The sequence below is a fragment of the Stenella coeruleoalba genome (assembly GCF_951394435.1).
Source record: "Stenella coeruleoalba genome assembly, chromosome: 5".
NCBI lineage: Eukaryota > Metazoa > Chordata > Mammalia > Artiodactyla > Delphinidae > Stenella > Stenella coeruleoalba.
The window spans coordinates 124,514,282-124,529,421 of NC_137150.1; positions in this window are offsets into that span (position 1 = coordinate 124,514,282).

Here is a 15,140-nt window from a genome sequence, read left to right on the forward strand (position 1 = left end):
ATACCAGGGGTCCCCAACCCCTGGACCACATATCGATACCAGTCCTTGGCCTATTAGGAACCAGGCCACACAGCAAGAGGTGAGCAGCAGGCAAGTGAGTGAAGCTTCATTTGTATTTAGAGCTGCTCCCCATCACTTGCAATACCACCTGAGTTCCACCTCCTGTCAGATCAGTGGCGGCAATAGATTGTCATTGGAGTGTGAACCCTACTGTGAATTGCACATGCGAGGGGTCTAGGTTGTGCGCTCCTTATGAGAATGTAGTGCCTGATGATCTGAGGTGGAGCTGGGGCGGTGATGCTAGCACTGGGGAGCGGCTGCAAATACAGATTATCATTAGCAGAGAGGTTTGACCGCACAGAGACCGTAATAAATCAATTGCTTGCAGACTCATAACAAAACCCTATCAGTGAGTTGCAAATGACAGTTAAGCTGCATCTGGTGGCAGGCTTTTTAGTGGCAAGTGAGTTGATGCACTTCAATTGTACAACCACATCTTGTGGCAGGCTTTAAGTCAGAATCTGACACATTTTAGTCCACACGTGGCCTGCCCATTATTTTATTTACCACTTCTGTCTGTGCCTCTTTCCCACACTGTGCACTTGTCTCAGTCACAGTTTTGGTAAGCCCACAAGCTAACCCTAGCTGAAATGACTAAAAAACAAGCATCACTGGAGAGCTTCTTTGAAAAGGGGAAAAGACCCAATCGTGAGACAGCAGAAGACTCTAAGACTGCCAACAAGAAGAAAGTTGCATTTAAAAGAAAATACCAAGAGTCCTACTTAAATTATGGGTTCATTGTAACAGGTGATTCACATTCTCCAAGCCTGCTTTGTATAATATGTGGCAACTGGCTATCCAACAAAGCCATGAAACCTTCAAAACTGCTTCACCACATGGAGACCAAGCACCCTGCATTTAAAGACAAGCCTTTGGAGTTTTTCAAAGGAAAAAAAAACGTGAACAGCAAGAATAGAAGCAATTATTGAATGCCACCATTCATCAAATGTACCTGCACATAGAGCATCACTCTTAGTGGCTGACCTCATGGCTAAAGCTAAGAAGCCCTTTACTATTGGTGAAAAGTTGATCCTGCCTGATGCTAAGGACAGTTGTCGTGAACTTTTAAGAAAGGCTGTAGTTCAAAAGGTGGCACATGTTCCTCTTTCGGCTATCACCATAACTAGACAAATTGATAAAATAGCAGAGGATATTGAGGTACAATTGTTAGAGAGGACTAATGAGTCACCGTTGACTCATTAATCAATCCAGGTTGATGAGTCTACTGATGTTGACAACAAGGCAACAATGCTTGTTTCGTGTGACATATTTTTCAGGAGGATGTGATGAGGTTATGTTATGTACACTTTTATTACCAACCAACACACACAGCTGCAGAACTATCCAAGTCTTTGAATGATTACATATCAGGAAAATCGAACTTGTCACTTTGTGTCAGTATATGCACGGGTGGAGCAGCTTCCATGACTGGATGGCTTTTTGGTTTCACTACTCAGGTCAAAAGGTCACTTCTGAATGTGAGTCTATGTGCTGTGTCATCCATAAAGAAATGCTGGTTAGCCAAAAAATGTCACCAGAACTTAACGTTTTGTAGGATGTGATCAAAATTATCAACCTCATTAAAATGCATGCCCTTAAGTCTGTTTGCGCAGCTCTGTGAGGAGATGGACGCAGAGCGCACATGTCTTCTCTTATACACAGAAGTGAGATGGCTTTCTAAAGGGAGATCACTGGCCAGAGCTTTTGAGTTATGACAGCCACTCCAGAGATGATTTCTTTCAGTAAAACAGTCACCACTGGCAGCACATTTCAGTGATACAGAATGGGTCTCAAAACTTACTTACTTGTGTGACATATTCAACCTGCTCAATGAACTCAAGCTTTCACTTCAGGGGAGAATGACAACTGTATTCAAGTCGGCAGATAAAGTGGCTGCATTCAAAGCCAAACTGGAATTAAGGGGGCGACGAGAGAACATTGGGATTTTTGACATGTTTCAAACATTAGCAGATATTTTGAAAGAGACTGAGACAGGGCCTTCTTTCTCCCAGCTGGTACATGATCACCTATCTCAGCTTTCAGAAGAGTTTGATCATTACTTCCCAACCACAAAAGACCCCATGAACTGGGAAGGAATGGATCCGTGACCCATTTGTGAATAAGCCAGGTGAATCAACATCGTCCATGCTAGAAGAAGATCAGCTGCTTGAGATCACAAATGACGGTGGCCATAAAAGTATGTTTGAGACAACTTCAAATCTCCATGCCTTCTAGATTAAAGTCAAGGTGGAGTATCCTGATATTGCCACAGGAGCACTGAGAAACTTACTTCCATTTCCAACATCCTATCTTTGTGAAGCAGTGTTTTCTGCAGTGACAGCAATGATAACGAGATTACAGAGTAGACTGGACATAAGCCACGAACTTCAGGGGTCACTGTCTCTCATCACTCCCAGAAGGGATGATCTAGTTGCAGGAAAACAAGCTTAGGGCTTCCACTGATTCTGCATTATGGTGAGTTGTATAATTATTTCATTATATATTACAGTGTAATAATAATAGAAATAAAGTGCACAATAATGCGCTTGAATCATCCCAAAACAATCTCTGCCCCAGTCCCTTGAAAAATTGTCTTCCACAAAACCTGTCCCTGGTGCCAAAAAAGCTGGGGATCATTGCTATATACCATCAACTCTCATGAATGTAGGTGTAATAATGTTACATCTAACAATATATAAAAGTAATTTTATACCATGACCAAATGGGAAATATCTCGGTATTCAAGGCTGGTTCAACATTCTAATATTTATCAAGATAAACCACCCTATCAAATAAACATCATATGATTATGTGAATTGCTGTGAAAAAAGGGAATTTGACAAAATGAAACATTCAGTCATGATGAATTTCAATTCAAGCTAAGAATAGAGGGGGACTTTCTCAACATCATAAAGAACATCTACAAACAACCCACAGCTAACATCAAACCAAAAATAAATACTTTTCCTCATAAGATTGGGAACAAAATGATGTTGTGTTCTTACCATTACTATTTAACAGCCTATCTGAAGTCCTACCTAGTGTAACAAGATAAAAAATGGAAACAAAATATATATCTATTAGGAAAAGGGGAAAAAAACACTATCATCTTTGTTTGCAGATGACATGACTATCTATGTAGAAAATTTCAAAGAACCAGAAAATTCCTGGAACTAACTAGCTAGTATACCAGTGTCACAGGGTACATAGGGTTATGGGTTGATTAGTGTCCTCCAAAAGATATGTTGTAATCCTAAGTCACATACATGTGAAAGTGACCTTGTTTGAAAATAGGTTCTGTGTAGATATGATCAAGTAAAAATGAGGTCATTAGTGTAGATGTAAATCTGATATATCTCCTTATAGAAAGAGGGAAATTTGTACAGACAAATAGGAAGAACATCATATGACAACAGAGACAGAGGCTGGAGCAATGCTACTACATGCCAAGGAACACGAAGAATGGAAAGTTAACAACTGCAGTTAGGAAGAAACAATAAATGATTCTACCCAGAGTCTTATACAGGGACCATGACTCTGCTGACACCTTGAATCTGGACTGCTATTATCCAGAACTGTGAGAGAATAAATTTTGGTTATTTTAAGCCATTCAGTTTGTAGTTACTTGTTATGGCAGCGTAGGAAACTAATACACAGGTTTAGATACAAAAGTCAATTATTTCCCTTTTCAAGAGCAACATATAATTGGAATTTGAAGTTAAAATCAAAGCAATTTATAATAGAACCAAAAGTAAACTATTTAGGTATAAAGCAAAATATGTGCAGGATATGAATGCAAAAAAACTAGAAAACTCAGATGAAAGAAATCAAAGAGAATCTAAACATATAGAGTAATAGCCTATGTGTATAGATAAGACAAATATTGTTAAGATACCAATTGTTCCCAACTGGATCTCTAGATTCAGTGCTACCCCAACCAATATCATTGAGCTGTTTTGTAGATATTGACAAAGTGATTAAAAAGTTTATATGGAAAAGCAGAAGACCTAGTAAAGCCAACATAATACTGCAGAAAAACAATGTCAGAGGGATGATTCTACTTGATTCAAGATTTGTTATAAAGCTACAGTAATGAAGACAGCATGATATTGGCAAAAGAATATACACATAGATCAAGTAATCAGAATAGAGAACCAAAAACATACCCACACTAATATAATCAACTTATCTTTTACAAAGGAGCAAAGGCAATTCAATGAAGAAAGGAGTCTTTACAACACATGGTACTGAAACACTGAATGCCCACATGTTTAAAAAATAATCTACACATACGCCTTACACATTTCAGATAAATTAACTCAAAATAGATCAGAGACCTAAATGTAAAACACAAAACTAAAAAAAACTTCTATAAGAAATCATCATAGAAGATCTAGCTGACCTTGCATTTGACAATGAATTTTTAGATACAACACCAAAAGAATGATCCAAGAAAGAAAAATCCGATAAGTTGGACTTTCTTAAAGTTAAAACTTCTATTCTATGAAAGACACACTGATGAGAATGAGAAGATGTGCCATGACTCAAAGTATTTGCAAAAAGAAAGGGCAAAAGGATTTGTATCCAAAATACACAAAGAATTCTTAAAATCCAACAATAAAAAAACAAACAACACAGTTGAACACAGTCAAAAGTGGGGGAGTCTATGAGCGTGTGGGGACATGGTATATATAGGAACTTCCTCTAATTTTTACTCATTTTTTCTGTGAACATAAAACCGCTCCAAAATAAAGTCCGTAAGAAAAATAAATGATAAACAAACAAAAATGAGCAAAGATCTTAACTAACACCTCAACAGAGAAAACACAATAGGCAAACAAGAATGTGAGGATATTCCCAACATCAAAACAACAATGTGATACCACTACACACCTTTTAGGAAGGCTAAAATTGAAAAAAAAAAAGGAAAACCAAAAAACTGATATCACCAATTGTCAACAAGGATGAAGAAGAAAAAGAACCCTCCTTCATTGCTGATGGGAATACAAAATGGTGCTGCAACTTTGGAAGAGAGTGTGGCAGTTTCTTACAAAGCTAAAAATGGTCTGGCCATAAGACCCAGTATTGTGCTGCTATTTATTTGCCAACTGATTTGGAAGCTATGTCTACACAAAACCTGCACTTGAAATTTTATACAACTTTATTTATAATTGTCAAAACCTACTAGATGAAACCAAAATTTCTTTCAATAGGTGAATGTATAATCAAAGTGTGATGCATCCATGCAACAGAATAATATTCAGAGATTAAAAAATTAACTATCAAGCATAAAATGATATGGTTGCATCTTAAATGCATGTTATGGAGTGAAAAAAAAAAAAAAGCCAATCTGAGAAGGAATTATACCATGATCTGGAAAAAGGCAAAACTACAGAAACATCAAATAATGGGTGGCTGCTAAGGGTTTGGGGGGAGAAAGGGAAAGTTGAATATATGAAACATAAGGAATATTTTATGTGTTTCTATTTGTATGATACTATAATTATGGATGTGACACTATGCATTTGTCAAAACATGGAAATTTACAACATAAGAAAAGAGAGAACTTTAATGCATGCAATTTAAAATGCTTTTTAACAATAGGATGATTTAATACACTTATATACACCTTAAATTTACACAATGTTACACGTCAAACGTATCTTAATACACCGAAAAAAAAATTTTACGAAGTTGGGGAAATCACAGGATTGGATGTGAAATTGTATAATCGTACTGTATTGCAAATGTATGAGACAACCTCACTGAAGGAGGTAGAAGAAAATGTCCTAACCTAAGCAACTTCAGAAATGAGTGAAATTTGTAAAACTAAAGGGCAACTAGTTGTTAAAGTTGTTTTCCATGAGAGTATTGGTTAAAAATTCTGATTCTGCTACACATGTATACTGGAATGGAAACAAGTAAATTGATGGCAGGTGGTAGGAGCCTGGTTTCTCACTGTTGGAAGGGGAATTTACAAACAAGGGGAGGAGGCTAGAATGATCCATAGAACAATGGGTTAGAATTAGATACATCTGCATAAACTGATGTTTAACTTAATATAGATACAGATGGTTACATATATCATTTTTTTAGATGTTTGTATATCCATTGGTTAGAATACATGCATATATTTCCTTCTAAGTTAAGAGAGCTTATAAGCAAGATAACTGGTAGTACTCAGTTTCTAATACCATTCCTCCAATGAAAGGAACCAGGGATCCTTGCAGCAATGAAAGGAAATATACAAGATGAGCCTGGAGCATCTTTTAGTGTGAGAAAGTAAGGAAATGTTATTTTAAAAAAGCCAGTCACACCATTTGGGTATGCTAAAGGGACACAGATGCCAACTGACAGAGCTCCTGATAGCCAAATCTGTAAAAATGTGGGCAGGAAAATAAAGCGACATTGTATTACAATCTAAAGAGTAAAAATACATATACAAGAGTTCATACTGATGTCAATTAATGATTGACTAAATCAATACCTAGGAGCAGAGAGAAAATCTCCCATGGAGAAAATGTCCAAATAATTTATATAGGTACTTTGTCCTCGAAGAGATCACTCCTTAAACATGGGCTTAGTGACTTTCTTCCAAAGAGTACAGTATGGAAGGTTGAAAATAGAATAACTTTACAATAAGTAAACCCGACAAACCCTAACTTTGATAATCAAAGTCATCATCAACAGTGATAAGTAGTGTGGATACCATGCTTCCTTTTTAAGATGTGAGTAAAATGGCACTTCACCTCTGTAGTATTTTTTTTTTCCCAAAATATCTGTAACCCCACTCTAATCATGAGAAAAAACACAGACAAATGCTAATAGTGAGGCATTTTATTAATTACCTGACCAGTACTCTTCAAAACCATCAGGATCATCAGAAACAACCAAAGTATGAGAAACTACCACAGACAAGAGGAACCCAAAGAGACATGACAACTAAATGCAGTATGGTACCCTGGATGAGAAGCTGAAACAGAAAAGCAAAGTAGGTAAAAACTAAGGAAATCTAAAAAAAGTATGTACTTTAGTCAACATTAGTTTGTTAATTGTAACAATACTATACTCATGTTAGATATGAACAAGAAAGGAAACTGCAGGGTGTATGAGAACTCTCTGTACTACCAATGCAAATAATCCATAAGTCTAAAACTGTTAAAAAATGTATTAAATTATTTTTTTTCAGAGATTGAAATGTCATTTATTTATGTGAGTATTGGAAAAATATTTCTATGATGTAAATCCTTTACAGAGATCTAAAGTTTCAAACACAGTATAACATTAGGGAATATATTTTAAAATATTCGTAAAATGCAAAAAAGTAAAAAGGTAGAGAGGAAAGAAAAGATTTTATAAGAGCAAGCAAATAGAAAACAAATTATAAAATTATATATTTACACCATACACTCTAATAAGCAGAGACTGTCATCTAATTTTACCAATTTCTAGTTACTTCATACATTTAAATGTAATGGTTTCCTTCATACTTTTCTCACTTCTTACTATAGCCTATTTGCAAACATTTATTGGGGGAAACTGACTCTATAAGTATGCATCATATACCAATGTGTAAATTATCTAAAATATCTTTAATTAAAATTTTAAAAATATACGTTTCACATCAAGGGAATATTTCTAATAGAAATTTTTGCAAAATGCCACCATTATTATATAAGGCTATTATTTAACAATGAATATGATAATATATTTGATAAAAATTATTTTTTCCTAAATACATAAAATATCAACCACATTAATAACATAGCCTAGATCAAGAAGTATAATTTCATATAAAAATTTCAGTAGAAGTCTACTAAGTTCTTAATAGATTTCCTTAATTTATTTTCATTAATTAAGATCCAAAAAAAAAAAATCCAGAGGTTTTCAACAATCCGTGAAACTTTAATTGAACATATAAAAATATTCCCTATTTGCAGATCACTGCAAACAGTCAAAAATTTGTTTTTGAATTAGAATCTTATGAAACATGCACTATGAAGACATGCTTACAGTATGTGTGTGTCTGTTTCTTAGTGAATTTGTCCCTGGGTATTTTGAATGGATGGCAACTATCATATGGATATTAAGAAAACTGTTTTATTTTTCCAAATGAAAAGTGACAGAGTCACTCAGCCTTAAGATGATTGACAATATCCACTATAAACTGTAATGAAGTATATTTGTGGATGCGTTCTCCAATTTTCTTTAATAAAGCCACAAATTGAAGCTATTATATGACAATATTTCAAATATTTCAGAATTTGTTTCATATTAATATATCATTGTATCTAATTTCTGATATTTGAAATATGTAACATGATTAAAAATTTCATTTAGGGCTTCCCTGGTGGCGCAGTGGTTGAGAGTCCGCCTGCCGATGCAGGGGACATGGGTTCGTGCCCCGGTCCAGGAAGATCCCACATGCCGCGCAGCGGCTGGGCCCGTGAGCCATGGCCGCTGAGCCTGCGCGTCCGGAGCCTGCTCCACAACGGGAGAGGCCACAACAGTGAGAGAGGCCTGCTTACCGCAAAAAAAAAAAAAAAAAATTTCATTTAGAATGAAATATAAAAATGTGATTTAAAAGTAAGAATATATATATATTAATTTCATATTAATATATATTTTATTTGCAGTTTATAAAATATGTTAATTTATAAGATTTTGAGATTACATAAGGAATATATTACATATTAGTATGTATCAGAGGTTATAGTCATATTGGTTTAGTGGGAGTAAAAATGACTTTACTTTTCTCAACTTTATTTTCTTAAATTTCCAATAAGCACAACATCAGAGCCTAATAGTGAATCATCTTTTATGTTAAAAAGTTTAGATTATTTCTTTGGGTTGTTAATTTTGATAAATGATTATGTTCAGCTCTCCAATAGTGTTTGGCCAACAATATATTTCAACTCATGGATTTATCTGTAAACTTTTCATTCAGAAGTTGCCTGATAGGATTTTTTGACATATTGTAGAGCTGCATTAAAATAAACAAACTAACTAAATCTGTTAATTAAAAAAAAGCACTAACTTTAGCTCTGAGCACCACAGATGTCATAGTGTAGCTTAAGAAAGCTAGCAACTTAGCACATATGGATTGCAGAGACAGGAATCAGCAAGCAGATTTCAGACATTTTTAAAGTATTTTTTTTTATGACTACTCTTGCCTGTAAACATAAGCATTGGGAATAAAGCTATTTCATACTGTATTTCTTGTGTAAATACTCATATTTGAAGGGATATATATGAATACCATCAACAGAATTATTGAACATAACAATGCTTAAGACTCAGGCTCGAACATTATTGCTTTGCCTCCTGATGATATCTGAGAAGCCATCTCTAGGGGGAAGGCTCATGAGACTTAAGAGTGAAGTGAGCATTAGAATTAGAATTTTTATTTCTTAATTTTGAATAAATCAATATTTTATTATAAAAAGATGGTTATTATTTGCTGTTTTATTTTCTTAAGATTTAAATTTACTTATTGTAGCATAATTGTCTTTTCATTTTTTTTGCTTGTTAAATGTTTTTAGAAAAAGTTTGCCCAAATGATTTTATTTTTTAGTTTTCCTGAAGATTATAGATAATTGTATGGTTATTTTCCCTAATAAAATTGCTTCCCAATTAAACTTTGTCATTTGATGATTTTCAGATACCATAGCCTCATATCTCTCCAATGATTATTCTACCCACATAGTACAATGTGTCCAACCCTTCTCTATCAAGATAGATATAAAGGCAAAGACCAATAAATGTTCAGACATGGGGTACTTGGAGAGGGGCATCATTTAAGCTCTTGTAGAACATAAAGGATTTAGAATTTCCTCATACCTTACAACTCATGTGAAAATTGTTTTAAGCTATCATATTCTACTTTTTGTCTTATATATAGTTAGCAGCTCCCCAGTTTTCTTCCAAAATTGATACTTAAATAAGAGGCATCAATTTTATTGTTGTCCAAGCACCTTATTAGGAATTGTACACCCTGATGTTACATAAACTTCACTTTCAGAAGCAAAACCTAGAGGATACAGATTACTAGCTTCTTGTCAATCATAGTAAGTAAAAACATTAAACTCTGCTGGAAAACAAGAAGCAGATTCTGGGAGACAGAATTCTAAGATGGCTCCCAAATTTCTATTCCCTGATGTGCACACCGTATATAATCCTTCCCCCTTGAGTGTGAGCAGAACCCCTGAGTTAGTGGTTTATCACTTCTATGACTACACTTTATTGCATGATAAAAGGACTTTGCAGAGGTAATTAAGGTCCTCAATCAAAAAGTAGAGTGCACTTGGGGGATCTGACCTAATCAGGTGAGCCTTTTAAAATAGGATCTAAACTCTCTCTCCACTTTTTCCCATTCTTCTCTCTCTTATTCATCTGCTTTTTTGCTGACTTTGAAGAAACACACTGCCACAGGTTCTACCAATGCAAGGAAATGCATTGTCCAACAACTGCATAAGTTGGGAAGAGTACCCCAAATCTCAGATGAGAACACAGACCCAACTGACACCTTAATTGCAACTTTGTGAGACCCTGAGCACAGGATTCAGCTAAGCCCTCACAAATTCTGACCCGTGCACATTTTGACAGAATAAACGTGTTGTTTTAAGCTGCTAATTTTGTGGTAAATTGTTATGAAGCAATAGAAAAGTAAAACAAAAGCGTCTAGCACATTGAAAATCTTTAAAAATATTATAAATTCTACTCACCTCTATATATTTATTTTGCCCCTCACTCTTTCCAAAAAGCCATGCATAAGAGTGTAATATTTTATAATATCCTATGTTTAAAAATTCTACAGAATATAGGGAATCATGCAAGAAGCTTGAATGGGGGGCCATTGTAGAGTCCCAGTGGGTGGCTCAACATTGGGAGGTTTTGCTCTGCCTCCTTTATTTCAGATGTAAAAGGTCTATGTTATCTCTATATCTCCTATTATTTCATAATAATAGGAGATATTATTATTTAATAATTAATTTATTATTAATAATAATTAATAATATTATTTATTAATAATTAATAATATGATTTATAATAATAGATTTTATTTTTAATAATTATTAAAATGTTTATTTATTATATTTATATAAATATATTATAATAAATATATTTATTTATATTATTTATTTATTATTTATTTTTAATAAAGCAGTTCCACTACTAGTCATTAACCAAAGCCCTGTTATAAGTACATTTAATATAAAAGCATATTCTTTTAATGTTAATATTCCCATATTGTATCAATTGATTTTCTATTTTACCACAATGCCATTTTTCAACTCTATATACAGAACATATATATATATATATATATCTCCCAATTCATAATCATGCTTAAAACTGAGTCCAATTGGTATTTTCCTTAGATGAATTTGAAAAGTTAGAGCAAGGAAGAAATTAAGCAATAATTTAAAATGTCATTAAGTATTTCAGGGATATTGTTAACTTCTAATAATTGTAATTATAAATAAAAATATTTTCTCTCTTCTTTGTAAATTAAAACAATTTAAGTAAGTTAAACAAAGCTATAGTGCCAAATTATTATAGAAATAGTAAATAATATGTTGAGTAAGTATGATACAAATAATGCAAATAATTAAATCATAGTTTAAGTTTCATCTCCCAAATTCGCGATAGTATTCAATGGAGTATTATATTTTTTCCGCAATTGAGTGAAAATTCCAGCAGGCTCAAGATATTTCTGATCACTGATAGGTAGGACAATCTCTCAGTTACTTTAAACTTTGGAACAAATGCTGAGTTCAGAAATTAGAATGCTCATCCAGTTATGTTTATCAGAACTTCAATTCTCATTGAAAAGTAAGACATCTCTCACCCCACACTCAAGGGCCTGGCAGTAGAGGACTCTCTAGCCCAGCGGTCCCCAAAATTGTTGGCACCAGGAACCAGTTTCCTGGAAGACAATTTTCCACGGACTGTTGGTGGGGGCGAATGGTTGAGGCGGTAATGCGAATGATGGGGAGAGATGGGGAGCGGCAGATGAAGTTTTTCTTGTGTGCCTGCCTCTCACCTCCTGCTGTGCCACCCTGTTCCTAACAGGCCATGGACTGGTCCGCAGCCCGGGGGTCAGGGACCCATGCTCTAGCCCTTCTTCATTCTTTCCTCCTGACCTCTTTCCTCTCCCATAGCTTTCATATTAGAACTCTCTGCATTTATGATAAGTTCCTCTTTGACCGCTGCTTTAACAATACGCAATTATTCTCCCGTGGGTATTTTCAGGGCTTCATCACCTCCTTCCAGCTGAGCCCTTCCATATATGACTCCTATTCACAGGCAGTCCCTTGCCCTCAGTGGGCTCTTCCTACCGTCCTTTCAACTTCTGATTTGCAGACATTTTAACCCATTGTAAACTCCCACTGTTTTGATCTAGTTTTTATCTAGCAGGTCTTCTTAGGCAGGCCCCGTTTTAAAGTACTGGAACACTGCTGCCTTGGGTCTATATGTGGTCCTTGAATTCTGTGATTCTTTTACAGGTTATGGAGAAATTTGGAGTTATTTACAAAGGCAGTATCGATTCTTTCTCAGACTGTCTCTATCCCTCAATCGTCTCTTTCACCTACTCCATCTGACAAATAATCACAGTTTTTAATCTATGCTGTCTCAGCTATTTAATAGAAATTCCCAATTTAACACCCTCTCACTCATCTCAATTCTTCTGTTTCCCACCAAAAGAAAAAGTGAACACGAGAGTTGAATGTCATTTGCACATAAGTTTAAACTAGAAGAGTTTTTGCCCATACTTAGTACCTCTAGATTTAACTGAAGGAAATAAATGAACAGAATGTATTGTTACTTACCATATAATAGATTTATGGATGAATGTTATATTTTCCTTATATTATCAATATTATTCAAGCTCTGTACAATGATTATGTACTGTACTTAAATCAGAAATCAAAACAACACAATATTTCACTCTTTAAAGGCAAGCAACTTTAAAGTGAAGGAGGAGATTTCTGATTATAGCTTTCAGGACTTCTATTATTGTTTCTTTAGTTTTTTCCTGGGTTATCACCTCAATTTCACAAATGCTATCCACCCATGACTGGGAAGTGAGGTTGGGTCATAGGAGATATGGTTCTAATGCTCAGTTTTCTTTTTAAGATTATTCATCCAAACATGAAGTCAGAGAGGCACATGCTGGTGTCATACTCTGTACTCTTCTGTCTTAGCACTAAAGTTAGAATGCTCCCAGGCTTCAGAGGGAAGTCTTCTTTTAACGCTTATTTCATTTTCTGAATGTGACAAATATGCCTAGCTAACTACACTTGTTAAGGTTGGTATTTTAAAATGCCATTAAACCTGCAAAGTGTAAAGGATCTTCTTCCACGGTGTACAAAAAAATACAAAGAGAATAGATTTGTTTCTGTCCAATTAGTATGGTGAATTATTTCACAAAATATAGGATCTTTTCAAGGCAGTGTTTGCCTGTTAAAAAGTCACTTGTGGTAAGAATAAAATGCCAGAATTTTTGAGTTTCTTTATATATATTTACTATGTGACAAACATGTATCCCTAAAAGTCTGCTTAATAAGGAAAATGAAATTTGACATTAGTTTAGCCTCCTAATTATGTATGTCCAAGACTGAAAAACACCTTGAACTTTTTAATGATGAAAATTCCTTCACTACATGTAAAACAAAAACAAAAAACTCTTAGAGAGTGTAAATTTAGTGTAATTTAGTAGCTACTTCACTGAATGATCAGTATGGGAATAACTTATAAGCATATCATTTGTAATAATTTTACAGATGGAAATATCAAAAGATGATTTTTCTAATTTCTTATTCTAACTTTTCTTCTCAACAAATAATACATGTTTTCACTGAATATCAAAATTTCAACATTAATCTAAACTATCTCTCCTTTAGAGGATTTAAAATATTTTTTTCAATCACTATCCTCACAGTTGTAACCTCTCCTTTATAACACTGTACCATATACATGTACATATAGTTGTCCTTGTTAACTGTGTATCTGTGTTATCTCTTGTACTAGATTATAAACTCCTGGATAACAGAATTTAGGTATTAGTTATGCCTATTATACAGATACGGCCATGGTGCTTTGTTATTAATAATTATTTTTACAATGGGGTATAATTCTATTGTGTTTGCACTAGGAATAATATACATAGAAATAAAAGCTGAATTAGATGATACAATGTATGATGTGTAAGTTTCTTAGGTTGTGCTTTTAGAACTCTAGAATTTCAATAGCAGTAATTAGTAAATAGAAAGAAAAACTACTATTGTGTGAAGTTTGATTTTATTCCTACATAACAGCTTATGAAAACAAAGGATTTTGTTGATAGTTGTAGCATAAGTGTGAGAGTGGAAAGAAAGCACAAAGTAAAAGCAAACCTTTTGCCTTTTTGGCATAAAAGTTAATTCCTAATTCAGAACTAGATGAAAATACTCTCTATGGATGGTTTATATCTGTATCACAGTTAAGTTTCCCAAGTCTTATCCAACACTGTAACAACAGTGCCTGAACCAGAGTCTGGTACTGAGTAGTTTTTCAATAAGTATTTGTTGAATGAACAATCCAAAGATTTTGCTAAATAAAAGAGATAGAATTCATATCTCTTTGTTAAATAGCTCAGGAATAAGGGCAGAAGCTTTGCAATTTTAGCTTTACCTACCTCCAGTTCTCTGTCAGTCTCTGACAATGCATGGAGCACAAAAAAGTTAACTTTTACAATAACATGGATTGGAACTCACTGGATATACTCATTCTTGGTTTAAAACCACATTTTGTGTTTTTCCATTTGTATTCTTCAAAAGACAAATTGTTGGATGTAACTTTCAATAATTTATTCATTCAATAAAATATTTATTTACTAAATACCTATCAAGTATCAGCCACATTACAAAAGCACTAAGTGTATGGAGAAGGGTTCCTGAGGCTTTGACCTAGTTTGGTGGCCAGGATGTCTGCCTCATCTAAGGAAGACTGAACTGGAAACTGAAGAATGAGAAGGCAACATTTAATTTCGGTAGGTATGTGAGTGGGTATGTGTTAGAGAAGTTGTGAAGGTTTGT